The sequence below is a fragment of the Chelonia mydas genome, chromosome 9, assembly GCF_015237465.2.
Source record: "Chelonia mydas isolate rCheMyd1 chromosome 9, rCheMyd1.pri.v2, whole genome shotgun sequence".
In the NCBI taxonomy this organism is placed as follows: Eukaryota; Metazoa; Chordata; order Testudines; family Cheloniidae; genus Chelonia; species Chelonia mydas.
Window position 1 is genome coordinate 89,909,545 of NC_057855.1, and position 23,879 is coordinate 89,933,423.

At 43.2% G+C, this 23,879-nt stretch overlaps 1 long non-coding RNA gene across 3 annotated transcripts in view; it reads right to left on the reverse strand.

Annotated features, from left to right (window-relative positions):
* Window positions 1-470: 470 nt before the first annotated feature.
* LOC122461786 overlaps window positions 471-23,879 on the reverse strand; it is an 84,868-nt gene continuing 61,459 nt past the window's right edge. For all 3 annotated transcript variants that reach the window (XR_006283964.1, XR_006283965.1, XR_006283966.1), the window contains 3 exons: window positions 13,316-13,414; window positions 8,223-8,315; window positions 471-2,320 (listed from right to left, as the gene is read on the reverse strand). This is a non-coding gene — a long non-coding RNA (uncharacterized LOC122461786). The remainder of the gene's footprint in view (window positions 2,321-8,222; window positions 8,316-13,315; window positions 13,415-23,879) is intronic.

Sequence of the window (23,879 nt, forward strand, 5' to 3'; positions counted from 1 at the left end):
GATCTGTGCTACTTCTATGGCCTCACAATCTTTAGTGTATTTATTCTCACAACATCCCTGTGGATGCAAACCTGGGACAGAGAGAACCTCAACTATACTCAAAATCAGCCCCGGTCACTAACTTTTGCATTTTAAAAACCACCAAAAGCCATGTCATAGGCTGCACAGATGGCAGAACTGGCAAGTAGAGAAGATACAGGCAAACTTATTTGTTTGGCTGAACTGGTGGAGAACCTGCTTTTGATAGTTGTCATGTGCAAACAATAACTTAGATCGAGTGCCTCACCCCCAGAACAGAGGCCAGAAACTTCGAACTCAGCTTCTTCCAGATTCCTCAGGCTCTGGCGTTCTGTGAGACAAGCGCTCTCCAATTGTGAATGAAATCAGACCTCACCCATGAAAGCACCAAAGCCCAAGAGAAAAGAAACAGCACCCTCAAATTAGCTGTCGTTGCTTAACATTTTCCACACTCATGTGGTATAGCTTGACCAAGAAACTCACAAGGTAAGCGAAAAAAAAGTTGTTTAATAAATTAAAAAAAAAAGTGTTATAAATAAAACTAGAGGTAAGAAAGCCAGGCAGGGCTTGTAGGTCAGTCGCACTACAACTAATTAATTGTAGTTACAATTAATCACATTAACATACAAATATAGTGTGTTCATATTATATTTAAAAATCTTTAGTTTCTTTGCCGAAACAGCTACAAGTTAAGGATTTCTGAGGAGCTTAAAATTATTTTCCTCAATTACGTGAAAACAAATCTCTCTCCAGAATGTTTTATTTTCATTAAAACTTACACACAGGATGATTCCATTTCATATCTTGTATCCTTGAATGTGCTACAGGGGCTTTGCATACTGAGCCAATTCAGTCACAATATGCAAATTTTTGCAAAAAATGTCATCTTTCCCCTGTCCTCTTGTGCTAAGCTATTCATCAATATGAGTTATTGATGAGTTTGAGAGTTATATTATTTGCACTATCCAATAAAAGGAATAACATTTATATAGCAATGGGGGATGACAAACCATGCTTTCCAAACTTTAGTAATAATTTAGCTTAGTTTTAAGTAGAGGGGGGTTGTTTTTACTTCTGTCCTTTACATTCTGCACCTGAATCAGCTGAAGGAAATCTTCAAGGTCAGTTTCCTCAGCATAAATCTTTGCTGCTCTACAAGCACGAAATGTACCCCAAATCCAGTTAGATGGCCAAATTTAGCATTCAGATGCATGCACCCAATTCACCAGAAGCCACACTGATCTGGCTCACTGCATGGCAATGTTCAGAAGTTCTCCGTCATTTTAAATGAGGGTGTGGTGTCGTGTTTATCCTCAGGGAAATCTTTCTTTACCCGGTTTTCCAGCTAGACCTAGGGCAATGTCATTTGTCAAAGGCCACCAAGGGAATCTGTGGCTCATTCCAGATTAGATTCTAGGAACCTTGGACTAAATTCTTGGTTTTTCACCAGAGCACAGAACTTTGTTTTGACCCCCACGAAAAGCAAAATAGCGACTGTCACTCCCAGCATGGTGAAGCAGCGTTCAGGAGGATGCTGAGACAAGGTACATAGTTGAATGTCTATGTGCAAAACTTACTCACTTGAACTGGTTAGAGTTTGTAATATTCTTTAGTGTTTGCATTAGTGCTTGGCTTAGCATAAAATAGGCACTTTATACAAGTAATGCCTCCTCATTCCATTGCTCCCACCAACTTATCTCCAGAACACCCCACATGCCACAGGTTCTTAGTGCCCTGGTTTAGGGAGCGGTCCAGGGGTGTGGCTGGAGAGCCTTGTGCTCTGGAGATCTTGAGCTTGTGGAACATACATAGGAACCTGTTGCATCTAGCACAAGTTAGAGCAGCCTTAAGGCTGCTTTCACCTGTGCCCCCAGGATCTATGGGTTTAGAGGAAAGGTGGCAGAAGGCCCCTCCCACCTCCTCAGATGCACCCAACATTTTCCCAGTGCAGATCTGGCTCACGTTTTCCTGAGAATGCACTGTAGAAATGTGTGAAGCCCCCCAACTTCCCCACACAGAATATCAGAGACCTCCTATTCAGCACTAAAATCTCCCGTCACTGCTAATTTTCTTCACCCACAAAGATTCTGATTCATAAACATATAAAGAGAGGATAAAAAGGCCCAAGGTCCCTTATTGTCTGAGGTTCTTCTGCAATCACAGGATGCTGCGCACGTGGGACACACCCACGGTATCTTCTGATCAGTACATCTTTGCTCCAAAGATCCTTCCAGCAGGCTGGGATATGTTGCGTGCAGTCTAGTCCATCGTTTTTCAGCCGTTCCCGGGGTGGTGATGGCTCCTTATTCAAAAGTAAAAAAGTGTTTGTAACCTCCTTACATTTACTATAAGATTTTTAAAGAAAAGTGTCAATGCAATGGCTACATAGTTTGAGGGGGTTTCAAATGGTTGACAGAGAATATTTGACTTTAAAGGGTAAGAGTGGGCAGGGAAAGGGGAAAACAAGAGTTTCTTTGATTTAGATTGCAATACATTTTTCAATGCCTTATGACCCCTCCCCCCACCAGGCATCATGACCCACTGGTGGAGAAATCACTATTCTAGTCCATCCCTCCGCCATCCTACTCCTTCCCTTGGCCTAGCACCCCTACAAGATATTTAAAACCATGACCCCTCATCTTCCCCTAGCAGTTTAAGCATTATGACATCTCTGAAACCGGTCTCAAAGTAATTCACCATTTGGTTGCTTTGTAAGAGTATATTCGACATTCCTCTTGTGGTGAGAATTAGTCTGTTTTTTGTGATGATATTTGGGAGTATAAACCAAACACACTAGAATATACAAGGGAAATAGCTCCCCCAAGAATTCCTAAATATGGTGATTACTTTTTTAAGGCTACAAAGGAATTTGTGAATGGTATGTTGCTAAGTACACTGTGTACATAACACAGACATCAGAGCACTAGCTCACCAGGGGACTAAGGCCCAATGACTGATGCTTCTGTTTAGCCAACTGCTGCCAGTGATACTGTAATCATTTCCTAAGTATACAATAGGTACATTTTATTGAATTAGTATCTTTTGGGGAGAGATTTCATGCTCCATCCTTCCTCTTCCCTTTAACAAGAGGAAAATAATTAAATATGTGACACCCCCCTAAAGCTGGAGAAAAGAGATCTCTTTCTTGAAAGGATTTCCCTTACATTTAGTAGCTATGTGCAGGGACAATAGAACAACCACTCCACTTTACCTCTGGAGTTATAAGATACCTAGCAATAATGCAGGCAGGATGCACTTCTATACTATGCTTGTCAGAGGAAGCATTCTGGTCTTCTGGTGAAGGGAGGAGGGCTGGGAGAATTGTTAGAAAGGGAAAGCACCAGGGGAACTTATGTGGGAAATGAAAAGTAGAGACAGCAGAGGCCAGCAGTCCAGCAAAGTTTATTAGATAAATGCCTGATTTCAGCATAGCATGATCATAAACCTACTGGCTAGCTATAAAACCGATGTCAAGGCCAACCCATAGATGTGATTAACTCATGGATTTGGAATCAAGCTTTAGTTCAACAGAAATGTTTCCAGCCCTCCCTGGCTGCAAGAATAATCGTTCCCAGGAAAGAGAACCTACGGCGTTGGGATGAGGAACACAGTCATTTGCTTTATTAGGGGTGAGAGTTAACTTCAAATCTTGACGTGATATGCTTAGACTTTGATGCTAACCCTTCCTGAATAAGATACAGGCAATGAACGGTCCTGTAGCAGAGTGCACCTGGGCAAAACCTCTCAGTCCATTCACTGAAAAGGACGTTATAGGAAAGCGAGCCTGGAACAGGCCAAGCACTCAGCAGCTTTAGCAAAGGTGGGACAGCAGGGCTCAGTTCAGACTCTGACTTGCCTTTTTCTGCATTAGAAATGTAGGTCTTTACCCTGAAATGTCTTCTCTGCCAGAAAGGGAGCATAGTAACACTGATGGGACCTTTCCAAACTAAATCATTTCGGAAACCCAGAATGCCTCCCCATGCCCCCCAGAACCTCACATCTCGCTCTGTGTGGAACTGTCTTATTTCATACAGGTGATCTCTCCATCCAAGAGGGCCTCATGGGGTAGTAGGAACAACAAGCCTGACAAAGGACTAAAAAAGGCACAAAGTCCTCCGAGAGAATTCAGCCCAATTGCACAAGAAGTCATAGCAATCAGGGCCACCCCCAGTACTGGGCACCACCTGCCTTTTCTGCTTGGAAAGAGAGAAGAGAACACACCTGAGATTTAACAATAGCATCAACACATCCTTCACAGAGGGAATCCTCCTGACTACCCTGAACTGCACAATAGTCCAACCAGAACTAGAAAAGCCACCACTCTGTGCTTTCCACCATACAAGTCACTGTGCTATGTCTAACCTTTTCTGAGCAACCTAATCAAGAAGGTGGTGGGGAGTGGGACACGAAACACCAGTCTCCAATGCCCTGGAACCTCTCTCGGGCTTCAGGCCAGGACATGGTACAGACACAGCCCTTACTGCTTTGGTGAATGATGTCCACACATACTTATCCTGCTGGACGTCTCTGCAGTACGTAAGATAGTTGATCACTACAGGCTCCTGCCCACCCCCAAGAGAACGCAGAGGTGTATGGAAATACCCCGAAACAGCAGGCATCTTTCCTCTCAGACTAAATTCAGAGGGTTGCGATGGTCAATTGACCACTCCGCTTCCAGGGGCCTTGCCTATGCAGTTCCACAAGGCTCAGTTCTGTATCCCATCTTATTCAGCATCCACCTGAAGGCAGCCGGGAAGCTGGTGGAGTACCATTAATATGGTGATGACATACAGCTCTACATCTCGTGTGTCAGACGTATGTAACCCTTCTGCCAGTCAGAGCTGGCATCAACAAGGGCCAGGTTCAGTATCTAGGGGTTCCTTTTCAACAATACAACACAAAACTGTCTCGAGCCTCCACCCAGGGACATCACCCCCCTGGGCACCTCTAAAGGCAATACTTCCCTTCTCAAGCACAGAGTCTGAGTGTACCAAAAAACTTTTAATAAAAGGAGGGAAATAACTGCATTAATTTGGGGAAACACTGCAAACAAGGCTCATAAACATAAACCATGAGTGAAAGACCCACCTGCAAGTAAGTTGGGCAGTGTCCTTTTCCCCTCAGGTTCTTAAGTCCAGCAACCCAAAAGTCCCTTTAATGTGGCCGTCCCTTCTCTGTACCCCACTCACAGTTGCTGTCCTTGGACAGTGCAGACCCAGAGTTGCATCTGCGGCATTCACCTCCCACGGGGGGGGGGGGAGGAAGGGAGGGAGGGAGGGAGAGGGGGAGTAAGGAGGCACCTTACTCGCTCTGCTGCTCGGGCACTCACTCTCCACGCCTCTCTGTGGGGCTCTGCTCTGGCCCTCTCTGCCAGCTGCCCTGCTGGCCGCTCACCACACCTCTCCGCCAGCCGCCCTGCTGGCAGCTCGCCAAGATGTCTTCAGGGCCCACCACTCAACACAACTCTCAGTGATTTCAGCTGTTAGTGGGGGAGCCTCACTGCTGGTGCATACTGGGTAGTCCCTTGCATCAGAGATACTATCCCAAAGCAAGTCTAATACTCAGAGCTAGGTATCAGTGATTTCAACTCTGCAGCGTGTAACAAGACTAAATTGAGTCTAAATTAGCTCTGTTATTACACAGTGGAGAGAGGAAGGGTCAGATGGTGTCTAGGGCTCACACCACCAAGTACAAGTACCCGTCCCCACCATCTCTCCCCTCACTGGGCTTTGGAACCCATGTCCCCTGCCTAGCGAGTGGCGCTTAGTTGAGGGTGAGTCTCTCCATTGGGAAATGCCAAGTACAGTTCTGCTGCCCAGGATTCACATAACAAGGATTACTCCTGCCCCAATAACAAGGAGACTGGGAATCCAACACCAGCCAAAAGTGACCATACGGGCAAGCAATCCCATCATGCTGAACACCTAGGCAGGGTGGGTTTGCCCATGCAAACGAGATCAGCTCCTGAAGTCTTCTTCAACAACTCATCACTAGACGTCAGGGGAGAGCTCATTCAGACTCTGCTTACACATAAATAGCACCCATGCCCAGCTTTCCCACTGCCTAGTGGAGAGGAATACCTGGATGGAGTGGAGCTGGCTGAAGCTAACCCCCGGCAATGTGGAGAGGATGCTGGTAGGAAGAAATGGCTTGTTCCTCCTAATATACACCATTATAAAAAGCAGCTCTTGCACTGCTCAGTCAGTTCACAGCCTTGTGATCCTTTTGACTTCTCATTCCTACTGGATCTCCAGTTAGCCATGGCTATAAAAATCAGCCACTGCCATCGGCAACTGGCTAGTATATGCCATCCCAACCTATCAGACACAGAGATCGGCACATTTGTGACTTCTAGGTTTGACTACAACTCATATCTAGGAATTAAACTAACCCCCCGCCCCAGCCCCAAATCCATCTGCTGAACAGCCCAGCACTCCATATGCTTAGCAACACAGGTCACTGCAAACAAACATCCCTGGTGCTACATTTTCTGCAATAGCTCCCCATTGAATACCAAAGCCCAGCACAAGGTGTCTCTCCTGTTATCAAAGCCTTATGAATCGAAATTAGAGCTGGGTGAAGTTGTACGGACAAAATATTTTTTCATATGAAAAATGCAAAGTGGAGTCAAATATTTAATGAATTCCGTGTGAAAATTTCCAAAAAAAATCAGTGTTCAGTTTAGACATTTCTGAAATGAAAAGTTTTGATTTTTCAATTCCAAAGGACTATTAAAAAATAATTAAAAACCCCAAACAAAAAAGCTTCATTTCAAACAAGATGTTTTGTTGGACCTGAAACGAATTTTTCTTGATTTTTCAGTTCAGCTACTGAACTGAAAAACCTGTTATTTGCACAGCTCTAATGTAAAGTCTTTGGAAACTCCTAGACATTAAGGTCAGAAGGGACCATTGTGATCATCTAGTCTGACCTCCTGCACAATGCAGGCCACAGAATCTCACCCACCCACTCCTGCGATAAACCTCTCACCTATGTCTGAGCTATTGAAGTCCTCAAATCATAGTTTAAAGACTTCAAGGTGCAGAGAATCCTCCAGCAAGTGACCCATGCCCCACGCTGCAGAGGAAGGTGAAAAACCCCCAGGGCTTCTTCCAGTCTACCATGGAGGAAAATTCCTTCCCGACCCCTAATATGGCAATCAGCTGAATCCTGAGCACGTGGGCAAGATTCACCAGCCAGATGAAAGAATTCTCTGTAGTAACTCAGGTCCCACCCCATCTAACATCCCATCACAGGCCATTGGGCCTATTTACCATGAATAGTTAAAGATCAGTTAATTGCCCAAATCACGTTACCCCATCATACCATCCCCTCCATAAACGTACTGAATTTAATCTTGAAGCCAGATAGGTCTTTTGCCCCCACTGCTTCCCTTTGAAAGCTGTTCCAGAACTTCACTCCTCTGATGGTTATAAACCTTCATCTAATTTCCAATCTAAACTTCCTGATGGCCTGTTTATATCCAGTTTATTTGGGACTGTTGTGAAATTCCTAAAAGTGTGTTTATAGATGGTTGTGTGTGTGTGTGTGTGTGTGTGTGTGTGTGTGTGTGTGTGTGAGTGTGAGAGAGAGAGAGAATGATTTAAGACTATCAATGGGAAGGGGGCTCATAGTATATAGAATTTAGCGGCAATGCTTATTCTGATCATAACTTTAACTTTGAAAGGGGATCCTGCTCCTATTGAAGTCTGTCACCAAATTCCCATTGACTTTAATAAGGTTTAATCTTACATAATTAAAGCTGATGGAAGTTTGGCTATTGATTTCAGTGGTGCAGGATTAGGCCCATATGCCAGAGAAGAAGTTTTGTAGGTTTTCATATACAGTGGCTGTTGCCAAGGGTCAAGCGTTATTAGGAAGCTGACATGGACAAGAAGGGGATTTATGCTCTAAGTATTAAAAGCCGTTAAATACTCAGTTCAGTATAATGAACCCTTTTGAAACTGGCTAGGAAGTCCTTACTATCTACTAACAAAAGCCAGGACCAAGGCCTATTCCCATGCATACCCTGTGCAGTAGGCATGAATTTGAATGGCTGTTAAACTGCTGTCTGTCTGCTTTAAGATCAGTTGTGGGCCGTGCCCATCCCCTCTGTTTCCATAAAAGCAAGACTGGTGGGGGGGAGGGGAGAGCACATATCCCAGCTCAGAATGGGGAAGCATCATCTCAGCTGTATTGCTCACCTTTCTCCCTTCACCCCACTGGTGGTGCTGCCAGGGAACTGGGATTCACAGGTGGTGGCAGGACGGGGAGAAGGACGCTCACGGTGACATCTCCTGCAAACCAGACACCATGGGATTGGTCAGTATTAACTTACCTGCTCCACCCTTAGAGGAAATGCAGGGAGACTGAAATAAAGGATTGGACCAAGTCCATACCTTTTCAAGATGCGAGAGAAGTTTAAATATTTTAAAATACAGAAATCTTTTCTGTTGAGTCCACCTTGGAGGGCATGCATATTGCCATCCCTCTTCCCTGCTTTATGCTGCCACTTGGCTTACAAAGCCCTCTAGATGGTGCTGCTCAGCAGGAAATGATTGCCACTTCATACAGACACATTCATCTCCCTAAATGTTTCCCTCCCCGGTCTCAGGAGAGACCATGGGCCCCGTGCATGTGCTTGTGGGGGGGTTTTGAGTTAAAACGAGAAAGTACTCCAAGGGTACCCAGTCATTCCCCACATTTCAATTCATTTTGCTGTCATGATAAATCAGATTTTGTTTGTTTCAAAGGAAGTCTGGTAAGGTAATTTTGCAGGTGATTCATTCAGGCTGCTCTAGAGTAAGGTAAGAGGGAATCTGTACTGTGTTTCATTGAAGAAGTAAACGCTTTCTTTTAGAGTGAGATGTGACTGTGGGCAGCATGAAGACAGTCTTTGGTACCCAGCACATTTTCATCACCGACTGCACTAGTGCAAGTCATCTATTTGAGAATCTTCCCTCCAAGCAGTTGGTTTTGTTTAACTAGATTTGGAATAAGGTTATTTGTTTTCCTTGTGAGGAAGCTTGGCTTTGAAGAACGCCTGTTTTGAGACTGGTTAAATTGAACACACATGGTTCAAAATCTTCTCCCTCCTCAAAAAACCCTGGGGTTTGTCCCATACAAGGAGTTTGATGGAGTTCTTAACTAGGGACTTCTAATTGAATTATAAGCCCCAGTAAATGTGCTGGCAGCTAGAGAGTGGATGTTCCCAGCAGGAGACTCTTCACCCACAGCACTTTTCTAGGTTTCCAGATAGAGTTCTGCAAAATATTTAAATGAGTAAAAGGGGGGAAAATCTATATTATAGAGGCGACAGAGAGTTTGGCATAGAAGACCCACGCATGTTCTGTTACGCATGTTATCAAGGTTGCACAAGTTACCCAGGGAACAACTATTTGGAAGTTTCAGATTAAATACAACCCTTTTTTGGTAGGAATGCTGCAGCTATTTGCCGTTTACATAGTTGAGAAGTTTGGAGTTTCGTAAAGCATCTAGAAATTTTTATTTTAAAATTCTGAGTCTGGCAAAAGAATGTGCAAAATATTTTCCTCCTTGGTTCTAATAACTGTTTTTCACAGGACATTTGGTTTTTAAAAACACCCATCTATCTCTACATGGAAGCCTGTGCAAACAATAAAGAATAAATAATGCACACAATACAGATCCTTGGAGAGTAATTTTTCTTCTAGTGAGGGTGATTACAGACCTGATTCAGCAAGGTATTTAAACATGCATTTGACTTTAAACATGTAAACAATCCCCCACCGACTTCAATGGGACTAATCAGCGGTTCTCAAACAGCGGGTCGGGACCCCAAAGTGGGCCGCAACTCCGTTTTAATGGGGTTGCCAGGGCTGGCTTAGACTTGCTGGGGCCCGGGGTTAAAGCCAAAGCCCGAGGGCTTAAGCCTTGGGTGGCGGGGCTCAGGTTACAGACCCCCTGCCTGGAGCTGAAGCTCTCGGGCTTCAGCTTTGCCTCCCCCGCCCACCCCGGGACATTGGGGCTAAAGCTTTAGCCCTCCCAATCAGGGCAGTAGGGCTCAGGTGGGCTCAAGCTTCGGTTCCCCCACTCCTGGGGTCATGTACTAATTTTTGTTGTCAGAAGGGAGTCGCAGTGTAACGAAGTTTGAGAATCCCTGAAACATTTCTTAAAGCTAGACACATTCTTGTGCTTAGTCCCACTGAAGTCAAGAGGGGCATGTCTACACTTAGCTGCGGTGATTGATGCACTGGGGTTGATTTAGTGGGTCTAGTGAAGAGACCCATTAAATCGACCACAGATCGCTCTCCCATCAACTCTGGTGCTCTGGTCTCCTGTCAATGCAGCGTGGTGTAGACACCGCAGTAAGTCAACCTAAGCTATGTCGACTCCAGCTACATTATTCACGTAGCTGGAGTTGCATAACTTAGATCGACTTACCCCCATAGTGTAGACAAGGCCAGAGATTGCTTACATTTTTAAAGTTAAGTGTAGAGCTGTGCTAATTTTTGACAAACTTTTTGCCAGCATAAAACAGATTTCGTAAACACTGAAATGTTTCATGAATTCATGTCAATCTTGCCAAAGTGTCTGTTTTGGGGAAAAGTAGTTAAAAAAAAATCTGGAAAATCTAAACAAAAATGTTTTGATTTTTCAGTTTGAATTTCCTTTTTTTTTTTTTTTTTTGAAATTGTCTTTAATTTTATTTATAAAATTCAAAAACATTTAAAAAATGCTTGAAGTTGAAACAAAAAAATTTGTTCCAACCAAAATGATTTGTTTTAAGTGCTATCAAACTGAAAAACCCATTATTCACCCTGCCATAGTGAAACATGCTTAAGAAACTTGCTGAACTGGAGCCTAGTTGTTAAAGGCCAGTTGGTAAGACACAAGTTCCTCCTCAAGGCGGAGATGATCAAAATACAAAAGGGTTCCAATGCACAGATAGACAATGCAGTGCAACACTCTAATTCTTGTTCTGCTTGTAAAATAAAAACACGTAGTGTCCCAGAACTCGTATCTTGCCAGAGCAAAAGGAACTTTTACTTCAGAAATATACAGTTCTGTCCAAAATCAAACCCCCTAGGTTTGAAAGTAGATTTCTAGATCCAAATCAAGTCCCACTTTATGGCTGAAGTGGCGAAAAAGGAACTCTCCCATCTTAATAGCCAGGCAGCTCTAAGGAAGATTTGGGGAGACTCCTGTATCTTCTGATTTGCCCGCTAAGTTCTTTTCTTTTTAGCTTTGTAACAACCGATGAGGTGGAAGAGACCTCGCTGATGTCCTCACCCAAGGCAAATAAGAATTTTAATCCAGTTCAACTGTCTATCAGTTAATTGTTTTCTCCATCTGTTTTTTCTTCTTCCCCTTTTATGGCAAATTGGATTAAAATTCTTATTTGCTATGCATTTGTCATGTAGCCGAGACCTTCTGCCTGATCATGTGTTATTACTGGGATCAGTCTGTGCAAGCACTCTTGAGCTGGCAACTAAGGAGGAATTGGTTATTCCTTTCACATCCCAGATGGATCTTTTTCTACCTCTGCTTCTTCTGGTAGCAGGTACTACGGTCCCTGAGTCTTCACTGATTTCAATGTGCCCGGGTAGACAAGCAGGTCCAGGGCTAAAAAGTTTAATTTCTGGATCTTAAATAAAAGAGCAGTTAAATTGCGAAGAACATTTTTTATGGCCCCTGGCATTCATTCTTCATTTACAGAATTAGGACACAATTTTATAGTTCCAGCCTGCTTTGTTCCCAAGTGATCTGTCAGTTAAACATTGGCACAGTTACAAGTCATGCCAATACTTGTTAACAATTTGCTTGCAAAACTTGGACCATTCAACACAAGTGATATCATATGTTACTGAATGATGATTCTCTGCTCAGTTACTTCTTTATAACAGGGCAAAGAGTGCGAAAGAAGAGTGATGCATCAACACTGGATGAGGTGCAAAACTAAAGGTCCCGAGCACTGGTGCTGATTAAAAATGTCACGGCAATGTCACAAGAGCAAGACTGTTAAGGTCAGTGTCCAGTACCAATTCTAACATGATTAATCACATTCTAAGTTTTCCCCTGCTGTTTCACTTGGATATAAGCATTTTAAAAAATATAACTCAAGTGACATTAGAGAAAGTAGAAAATTGTTAAACATTATGGGACAGATTCTACCAGCCTTACGGACACTGAGTAGTACCTTACGACGTTGGACTATTCATGGAGCAAGGTACTGCTCATCTGTCCCTAAATGCTTGACATGGATATTGTGAAAAGTACCTTCAAACTAGACTGGAGCTTCAATCAGGACCGGACCCAGAGCCCATTAAAGTCAATTGGAGTTTTTCCATTGACTTCAATGTACTCTGGGTCAGGCCTTTTCAGAATATTGACAGATTACTATATCATAATAGGTGTATTGGAGAAATCTATATACTAGGCAACAATCCAACATTATGCTGTAGCCACCAGCCTAACAGGTGACATTTTCCTTGTGGAGAATGTCTTATCCCCATAGAAAAAATTTCTCCTTGGATCCAAAGGTGACAATTACAAAGTATGCTATTTCCCTAGTTTCAACTTTCAATTAAGACATTTTCCTGTGGAATGCACAAAAATTGCTATTTCCTTCCCTGTGTTCCCACTAGACAGACTGAATTATGAGGAGTGTCCTTTAATCATGCCTATCCCATGCCACATCCTTAATGTATGCCATTTCAAATGACTGGGAGATCAACAGGTTAGTACAGTAATTGTATCACTGTGAGAGATGTTTACTCTCTGTAATCTAGAACCTTTTGCATAGTGCAGTTTCCTGTTACCTCTCTTTTGTATTGGTAAAGACTGGAGGTAGCAACTTCTGTAAGCAGAACTTTACTGAACACTTGATCCAAAATCCACTGAAGTGGGAGTATTTCTATTGACTTAATGGGCTTCGGATCAGACTCTAATATATTAAGAATGTGTCTGAACTGGGAGTCTGGGGACGTCATGGAAAGCCTCTGGGCCATGAAAGTCACAGCATTTTAGTTTAAAGATTATTAAAGAACATTTAAAATCCTGGGTACTAGTGGCACAGAACATTTAGCCAACAGACAGACTGGCAGTCATTTCCATGCTCCTCTTTGCCTTCCGGCCTTTGTGGGGTTACTTTGTAATAGCTGAACTGCTGGTTGTAGGCCTGTGTATCTATCTATAATAGCGAAATGTGCTATTTACTGAGTTAAACACAAATGTTTCGAGAGCATTGTGCTACAAAAATGCAATAGTTTCATTTATAATTGAATAACTGTATTACCTGTCTAGTAACTGCACTTACCTCAAACCAATAGCTTGTTTCATTACTGTAGCACACAGCAGCGGGCAGCCAAAATTCACTGATGCTTTGAAAGCAGGATTCATCAGACATGGATTTCCACTGCAAGACATTGTCACCAAAGTTATCAGTGGATGAAGGTTTTTAAAGAACCAAGCCCTATTTTAAGAACCAAAGAACACACAGGATGTGCTAACAACTGCATCCCTCTAATTGCAACCCAAACAATCCAAGAGTGACACCTCGCTGCATACAGGAAACAGTTCACCTATCACTAAATTGCACCCATCTCTGGGGATAAAACAGAGCACCTAACAACACCACACAGCAGCAACAATTCAAAATAGTTAGGTGACTGAAATAGCATAATATGCAACAGAAACTGCTATGGGAATTTAAGGCAGAATGTAATGATCTGAAGTGCGACCTGGCCGGGACATTGGGATTCAAACCCCAACTCTAGTGATGTATATTATGAGATCTTTAACAAGCACAAATGATGAACAATGTGGCATTATGGCTCATCCAAAAGATAGCACAGTGCCCTTTAAACAGCATGGTGTGTTTCTCTATTGAAATCAAAGGAAACATCACTTTCTGCAACAACGTGGGCTTCTTCCTTTGATGTCTCCTATCCAAGTACAAACCAAGGCTGATCCTGCTTCATTTTAGGAAATCTGATTACATTGCAGCTCAAGATGACATGGCTGAAAGAGTGCAGACCGTTGGAGCGGGCTGGAGGTAGTACAGCTCTAGTCAAGCACAGGCTGGAGGGTTATTACTGACTTTCATAGCATAAAAGCAAGATCTAGTTACATGCTTAATGAATTCTTCCTCATAAGAAACAACATAGCTTTTTTCATAAAAAGGCCATATTCTTTATGTGAAGTAGATGTGCTTTTAAAGGTAAGATACCATCCTACCCTTTAATAAGAATAACGCAGCTACACAGACCTCTCTTCAGTGTCACTTTCTAGGGAGTATGTTACTGTAAGTGAAACATTGTTCTCGGAAAATGGGATGTTCATAATAGGTGCTAAGGTAAAGTCATGGTGTAGGAACTAAAATAGTACCAGGTAGGAAACTGACATCAGAGCAGGGGTAAAAAGAAGTCAAGAACAAGGTATTTGGTTTGTCGCTGGATATTGACAATAAGCCTGGTTCGGAGCTCATTTTATGTTGTTTTTATGGCAATGTTTAGTCCTGATTTTTACTGGCACAAGTGAGATTAAAATCAGGCCCAGTGTCCAATTTTACAGATAATGAGGTTGGAGGCAGAGCAAATGCTGAGAAACAATGCAACCAGATTCAAAAGCATTGGGATGGGTTAGATGACTGAGCAGCAGATGGCAAATGCAATATATAGTGTAGACACAGAACTGTCGGGGATTGGTTCACGGGGTTTTGTGTAGACATTTTTGAGAGTCTGCACTCTTAGTCTTGATTAGACTGAACCCCAGAATGCAAAGTGACCCTAAACCAAAACCACCAGTGTCTATTAGTTTCCAAAGCAAAACTCAGTTCTGAGTCATTCAAACCTTTGTGTTGTAGGTTGCCAGAACTCACCTAATCGGTCTAGCCACATTCAGGTAGCACCAGGACTGCAATTGTGGCGAGCCTCTATGGCTGCAAAGAATGGAGGCTCCTGGGGTACTCTCCCTTGCACACTCAAAGGGGTGGGATACAATCTGGACTGAAAGCGGGGGAGGAGAGAGAGAGATATTCCCTGCAGGAAGTTGACAGACACAGACATGTTTTTCTGAACATCTCAGAAATACGAAACACCGATGCTGTGCGCACTATTGAAAAGTCAGCAGTTATCGACAGTTACCACACCACCACAAAGATGGGAATGGTATCAACAGAGAAGATCTCAGAGAGAAAGAGCAACAAACATCTTGCATGCCATAGTGTAGCAACTGCTAACACAGACTTTTTAAGTGGCAACCACGGCAGGTATCCTACGAGTCAAAAGTAGGAACCCTGACAGAACTATGTTACTCAAAAGGATAATAAACCCTATACAATTTATTCCCAGGGAAGGCTGTCAATAAACAGGGAAGGAGATCAGTAGGTTCATGATTGAAAAGCAAGGAGGTCACAGCAGGCAAATAATCCAGGGTGGAAGGCATGTTGGCTTGGAGATCCTGTGCCCAAGCCCTGTGGCTCCAAACCTGCATGCTGCTGAGCACCTTCAACGCCCACGATTTCTGTTCCAGTCTCTCATCCTCAACTGGAATTGAGGGCCATCCACACCTTACAGGCTCAGTCCATGTGACCAAAGAGAAAGGGGGTTACAGAATCCATATGATGCATAAGGAGGTTTACACATACTGTTGCATCTCGTGTTGTTCTTATAAATAAAACTTGAAAGGGAACCCTCCCCCCGGGTTATATTTCCCCCTGTGTTGTATGACAGAGTTTTGCTTTTTTTAGCATGGCTGTTTTCACTTTGGAACTGCATTGACAGCGACAACCCACTCAGTTAGAGCTTGAGGGGCCAATTTCTACAATCGCATCTGTGGGCTGGATCTCTAAAAATAACGCAGCCTCACATCAACAAGTTGTGGAGCTGCCCCGGAGGCGGCAGAGCTTGTGCTAATCAGCTCCCCACTTGTGAAGCTCCAATAACTCCCAATTCTCAGGGCCATCAGTCCCTGGCTACACAGAGCCATAGGGGTGTGTCTATTGCTAATTGCCCTGTACAGCCATGGGTAAAGATACTGGGAGTCTGGCTTATGGGCAGTGATATTTAGTTATCTGGGTGAGTCCCCGCCCCCCCCCCCCCCCAAATTCTCCCTCTGATCTCTAAGGACTTCTGCAGAGGATCACCTTCCCCATTGGTGCAGGGACTCCCATTTCTAATAGTTGTGGTATCAGAGAGTTACTGAACATCTATTACCTTCCTGTTTTTTTGTGTTTTTTTTTAAACGGGCAGTTGTTTTTTAGGCCACATGGCAGTTTTCTTCCTCTCACTTACCACTGAAGCTCACCTGCCAGTTAAGAAACTAACTGAAAGCCTCTTTGAAAGGATTCCATTTGCCTCCAAAGTCCCTCATACTGGGATCTTCCTTGAGATCTTCATACTCGGATCTGAATTTTTCTTCTTGCACATCACCTAAGGCCTGCAATGGTGTACCGGGGCCGACAGCTATGTCCTCACAGAGTGGCAGCAACTCTGGGATAGAGAGCCAGGCATGTGGATGATGAATTTCAGAAGCTCAAATTACACCCACCATGTTGCAGCATGGGTCACAGATCCAGTATGAGGCTTAGCAGGCTGTGACTGGAATGGCTAGAGTGGCTGCCACAATGCAGAAATGTGGCTTAGTTCCATCTTCACAGCATGACTGTGGGGCTGTGATGCAGACAGTCAGATGTGGTGGAGGAGTGCATGATTAGATGACTGGAGGGTGGACTGGAACACCTTGCTGCCCTTGATGATGCAGCAGTTAGGTGGCTAAACAATCTAGATATCGACTTGTGATATCATATGAAAGAAGGAGAATCTATGCCTGCAAATCTGCCTCTCTGTAACTTTGCCTGTGTACTCCCCTGCCTCAACTCCCTCTAACAAAGTCTATACCAGCAGGAGAGTGGGGTGGGGGGAGAGAAAACCTTTTGTAGTGGTAAACACCCATTTTTTCATGCTTTGTGTGTATAAAAAGATCTTCTATACTTTCCACAGTATGCATCCGATGAAGTGAGCTGTAGCTCATGAAAGCTTATGCTCAAATAAATTGGTTAGTCTCTAAGGTGCCACAAGCCCTCCTTTTCTTTTTGCGAATTCAGACTAACACGGCTGTTACTCTGAAAAAAGTCTATGCTGTGGTCACTTCTCACCTTGACTTCTGCAACATACACACTGTCTCCTGCTCTGTGCCTCTCAGAGTCCCAGGGCTTCAGCATGTACAGAATTCTACCTTCTCATTAGTTGGGTCCATGTCGGACCCAGATCTGAAATTCCCCATAGTCCAGGAGCGTCTGGATCAGCCCAATGAAGAGAGAGAGAGCGAATGCAGAAAAAAGTTAGAATGGCTTAAAATATTACAAGGTGGAGATTCCTAAACAGCTGTTCTTTGGTGTTTGCTGTCTACTGTCTAATGCAAAGAGCTGAGAGTCAAGGGAGAGTTTCTAAGTCCCATTTATAATGAAAGTTTAACTAGCCAAAGACTTTTCACACTCAGCCAGGCTTAAGATTACGAAATGTAGCCATGAACATGAATAGGAACTAAGAGGGAACTGAACAGTGGAACCTGTAAATATCAGGAGAGAAGAAAACCAGAATCCAGATGTTTATTTATGCTAAATATGTTAAATAAGTTTCATATTTTGAAAAAATGGACAATGCACATGATGGGTGCCTAACGTGGGTTCAGGAGGAATGTATGGAACTCCATTTCACAGAAGTGGGGCAGATATTGAGAGATTTGAATTTACAGCTAATTAATAAGCCTGTGCACAAGATTAATGTGTCACTATGTGTTAGCTTGGCACCTGACCTTTCTTTAATATAGAGGTACTTCCAGGGGATGGTGGCTTCAAGCTGGATGGCTATGCAGATTAACCTTAAATCAGGGTGTCATAAATATAAAGGGAAGGGTAACCACCTTTCTGTATACAGTGCTATAAAATCCCTCCTGGCCAGAGGCAACATCCTGTTACCTGTAAAGGGTTAAGAAGCTCAGCCAACCTGGCTGGCACCTGATCCAAAGGACCAATAAGGGAACAAGATACTTTCAAATCTTGGGGGGGGAAAGGCTTTTGTTTGTGCTCTTTGTTTACGTGTTGGTTCTCTCTTGGGACTGAGAGAGGCCAGACAGAAATCCATCTTCTCCAACCCATCCTAATCCAAGTCTCCAATATTGCAACCAGTATAGGTAAATCAGGCAAGGCGGATTAGTTTATCTTTTGTTTTATGTGAATTTTCCCTGTGTTAAGAGGGAGATTTATTCCTGTTTCCTGTAACTTTAAGGTCTTGCCCAGAGGGGGATCCTCTGTGTTTTGAATTTGAATACCCTGTAAAGTATTTTCCATTCTGATTTTACAGAGGTGATTCTTTTGCCTTTTCTTTAATTAAAATTCTTCTTTTAAGAACCTGATTGATTTGTCATTGTTCTTAAGATCCAAGGGTTTGGGTCTGTGTTCACCTGTACCAATTGGTGAGGATTATCATCAAGCCTTCCCCAGGAAAGGGGGTGTAGGGCTTGGAGGGATATTTCTGGGGAAGACGTCTCCAAGTGGGCTCTTTCCCTGTTCTTTGTTTAAAACGCTTGGTGGTGGCAGCATACTGTTCAAGGACAAGGCAAAGTTTGTACCTTGGGGAAGTTTTTAACCTAAGCTGGTAAGAATAAGCATAGGGGGTCTTTCAGGCGGGTCCCCACATCTGTACCCTAGAGTTCAGAGTGGGGAAGGAACCCTGACACAGGGTAAAGGAGACAAGATTATTGAACAGAATATTAGATTAGCAAAATCCTTTCAAAAGCCTTGCGTACTATACTCAAGCTCCATCCACCCCAGAAAAATCTCTACACTCTCTCTGTTTCAGAATGAAGAATCTATTCTTTTCTGCACAGCCTGGAACAGCTTCATTTTAAATGTGCTCCGGTCCAACTTTACACTGGCAGAGATCACAAGAAGCAGAGGAAAGGTCACAGGAACGGTGGTCTTCCGGCACCTCCACAAAGCAGATTATAGGGGTAAGTGAGTCTGTGCTCTCCATCCATGTGTAAACTGGGTGGATATTAGCAGGGTCCTAGCCCTGACACCCAGACGTGCAGAATGCGATAATTTGCTTATAACCTTAGGTGTCCATTCTTCTTTTCCTTTTCATCCCAGAGCATCTGCAGAGATACAGGGAGCAGCTACACTGTCACCATTCATTCCTGTTCATGGCTTGTTCTGACCTTAAGCCCAGCCACGTCCCTGCGGTTGTCGACAGCCCGGTAGGAAAGTCCTTCTCCACATGGGTCTGAAACTGTACTCAGTCTGCCTTGTTGTTAGCATCGCTGGACAGCAGTGTGGGCAGGGCCTATCCCAAGACAGTTCTACAGGTGTTATCATGAGGAAACAGTCACTGTGGCCTGCATTATGAATTTTTTTTAAATGACTCATGAAGTTTTTAATTCATTTCAGTGGGAGTTGCAGCTGCTCAGATTTCCTTCCATTCTCTTTATAGACCTGATCCTGGGAGGTGCTAAGTGCCTTCTGGAGAGTGCTTTAGCTTGTTTCCTGTACTTACCATCATCTGCCTTTTCCCTAAATTACTCTCTGATCAGACAGACAATTCATTTAAACTAGCTCAACATTACATGAATAATGAGGGGACTGCTAACAATTTTGCTGTTTGACAGCAATACAAATTACACCATGCGTGGACACTGAGGGCCCACACCCATAAATACACAGGGCTCAACAGTGACAGAACCTGGAGGTGGCAGGGGGCCATGATCCCCCACTTTTTAACATGGGCATAATTTGGGGGGTGCAACACTGCTGCATAGTGCAGTCCCTGCCCAAGCTGCTCTGCGCCTGCCTGAGGCTTGCAGTTTGGGGGAGCACACCATCCCCTACCCCCCAAACTATACCTGTGTTAAAAAGTGGGGCATGGCCCCCCCATCCCAGCGCCAGTGTCCTCCCCACACTTCTACAAAAGTTCCAGCGCCCTTAATAGGGCTAAATTGTCAGAGCCCTTAGCCAGTCACACAGGGGAATAAGAAATTTCAGCCTCCCTTATTCCCTTGCTTGTTTCTGCTCAGAATAAGTCTCTAGCCACAGGGGGCCCTCAATTCCCATTGATCTGCTCTCTGGCCCAGTCCTCCAATGCCCACAATGGCAAAACCCCTACTGAAGTAAGGAGGAAATCTGCACATACCTGACGGAGTATAGAGAAATTCTCTGTTCAACAATTCCAGAGCAAAAAAATGCATTAAGCATTAGTTTACAACTGAGTGTTTCCCCTTTAGCTTTTCTTCTTTACTGTAATATACAATGAAGATTAACATTTGTTTTCAAGAGGGCCTGGGGTATCTTGGATGATGGGAATTCTCTGAAAACATTATCAACAATCTCTGACGTTACCTTCTCACAAAGCACTCCAGAGTTTCTGGAGTGGTAGGAAAAGTATCCGTATACATTAGAGGCAATCCTAAGCTTCTTTTCAGAGCACTTGTACTGAGGGGAAAATAGATCCCTTAATATTTTAAAAGCCATTTACTGTAGTGCCTCAAATTATTCTCAGAAGTAATACTCCACTAACAACAACAGGATCATCTTACTCTAATATAGTGTCGTTCATCCCAAAGGGCTTAAAAACCCAGACATACCAAAAAAAAAATCACTTCACCCCTCACTGGAACACGGGCACTGCTGGGGAAATTAAATAGGAAGAATGTAACTCTTCTGACTGGCACATGGCTAAGACACTAGGGTTAGCATTAGAACTGGTCAAACAACAGAAAACTGATTTGCAAACCTAACAGCTTGACATCAATTCTTTGCTGTTTGGGAGGTTCTGTTATTCATTATTCAGAAGCATTCAGCGATTAGTGGGAATTCCAGAAAATGTTTGTGAATCCTGAAAAAGTTTCATGAGCTCATTTACTTGTGATTATTTGTTATTCTCCTGTTTAAAGAAAAGGAGTACTTGTGGCACCTTAGAGACTAACCAATTTATCTGAGCATAAGCTTTCGTGAGCTACAGCTCACTTCATCAGATGCATACTGTGGAAAATACAGAAGAAGTTTTTATACACACAGACCATGAAAAAAATGGGTGTTTATCACTACAAAAGGTTTTCTCTCCCCCCACCCCACTCTCCTGTTGGTAATAGCTTATCTAAAGTGATCACTCTCCTTACAATGTGTATGATAATCAAGGTGGGCCATTTCCAGCACAAATCCAGGGTTTAACAAGAACATCTGAGGAACCTGGGGGGGGGGGGATAAACAAGGGGAAATAGGTTACTTTTTATAATGAATCAACCATTCCCAGTCTCTATTCAAGCCTAAATTAATTGTATCCAATTTGCAAATTAATTCCAATTCAGCAGTCTCTCACTGGAGTCTGTTCTCCTGTTTAAGTGTTTCGTCCATCCAATCTAGAAGCTGAAATGATGGCTGTACGCTGCAAAAATAGTAAGACAAAGTGAATATTTTTTTGAATGACCCAGAGTCTGAAAGTTTCTCATCCAAACCATTTGTACTCTGCTTCTAGAAGGTATTTAAGCACAGGACTAGCTTTAAGAACCTGAATTGTCCCATTCAGCGTGCTTGCAGAATGGTGCAAGTGACATTCAATGTATTACACATGTGTTCTGCATGCTGCATTAGCTTGCTACTGAATTTGTTTCCAAGTGGATGGAGGGCCCTTGAATTTGCAATGCACTTTTCTCTTTAGGTCATCAGAGTCTAATTTTTCAGGGCTCAGTGCAAGGAGCATCTGTTTATTGAGGCTTTTGCCTGAGATGGATTTGGTGTGAGCAGAGAGTCTTATCCAAAGGATTTGGCAGGGCAACTGATTGATGAGCATGTCTGGGTTTTGCTCTCCTGTCTGGTGGCTGAATTCTAAACTTGGGATTGTCTTTGGCTGCTATCAATTGCAGGAAGTATGCTATAAAATTTTTTATATCTGATTATGTTAGGCACATTCTTCTGAAAACTGAAAAGCAAAATGCTATAAGTAAATGAATAAATCTGTATTTTGTTGGTATTTAAATATCAAAATATGCCATGCTGTACTCTGAAAATGAAGCCACACACACAAACACAATCTTCCAACATATAAAAGCACTGTTATACTCACTTAACAAAATCCCTTCTTAAAACTAGAGCCTTACATCACTTAAGATGTGACGATCTCTTTGTATTTTACAGTACCTAATTGCATGCATCTCCTGCCTTGATATAAGTAATACTTCAACTCTGCTTTACTTGCATTTACGGTCTTGAATATGTACGGTACGATATGTACTTTGATTTGGAACAGGAGATTAATTATTATTTGAAGATTTGCTACACTTGTGTGAATTTGCTAGAGGGCAGTAGTTGTGCTTTTCCTCAGAGTAAAGCTTTGGGATCTTTTTGTTGTTAGTGCTTACCATGTATCTTAAATGACCACTAACTGAAGGCACATGTTGGTTACTAAATTATTATTAGAAGGAACACTTGCGGATAGAATTACCCATTAATATGATGTTTTTCTGGTGCAGAATTAACTCTATGGAATTGTAAAAGATCTGGCCTGGGTTTTATTTGTGTGCAGCCATGGAATAGAAGGCTTAGAGGCTACTATGATATGGACACAAGGATGCCAGCCACATAAATATCGGAGAATCTTCTGATCTATCTGCATGAATGACATTTTATGTAATGAAAGTGGTTTAAAACCACTTCTATTTTTTGCAGAGTTCCATTGTAATTGACACCAATCCAAGCCATCTTGCTCCCTTCTCTCCCAGGATTTTAAAATTAGTAATAACAAAAATACAAGACAAATTGAATCCAGAAGTTAACCCATACATCTCCCTCTATTCTGCCATGTTAAGAAAAAAATTACTGCAGGAACAGAAGGCTATTAAGAAGATGCAGACACTGAGTTAGGGCTTGAACCAAAACCTATTGAAGTGGGCTTTGGATCAAACCCTTAGTATCCCAACTCACTCCCTTCTCTGCGTTTTATTGGTAACTCGGACACAAACAATTGCCCAACTGGAATATGTCCATGACAACTGTGTGAACAGTCTAATCCTTGACAAAAGCTCTTTGATATCTCAATGATCGTGGGTGGTTAGGATCTCAGCCTCCTAGCTCACCCAAGAAAGATCACCTCCAGCATCAGCATGCTCTAACGCCACTGGAGCACTGATTCAGTATGGGTACAGAGGGAAGATTGCCACCTGAGTCCTTGGTGGTCCTACGTCTTATAGCATCCTCAGAGTATTTGGTCACCCATCCAAATGCTGACCCGGTCCAACACTACTTGGTAGGTTTTTTCAAACTGAGATTGCACAAGGTCTAAACGAACAAAATCAGACTATCCTTGTTAGAGAGTCACTACTCAGAAGAATCAAAAGAACATTCTGTGAGGGACAGGTGGACAACAGGACGGTGTGCCCCCTTCCTGAAGCCAAGACACAAGAGGTCACGCAGATTGAACAGGTTTCTGAAATCAACAGGCAAGGATCCATTGGTGATGGCTCCTATCTGCACTAATGACACTGCATTGAAGGATATCTTGCAGATGGTAGATCACTTAAGGGAACTCAAGAAGCATGCCCAAGTGACCTTCCCTGTCCCATGAGCAGAGAAACAGAAGGCAGAAGATTCTGGAAGTGAATGGCTGGCTAACTAAGTGGTGTAGGACAGGGGGTTTGGTTTTGTGGAACACTGGTGCATCTCCAAGGGGGAGAAATGGCTGTATAGTTTGGATGGCCTGCACCTCCATAGAAGGCAGGACCAATCTCCTCGGGGACAGGCTGGCTAAAGTCATCAGGAGAGGGTTAAACGAATAGCAGAATGGAAAGTAAAAAGAGGGAAAAATATAAGAACCCCAAACTGAGATGTTGAG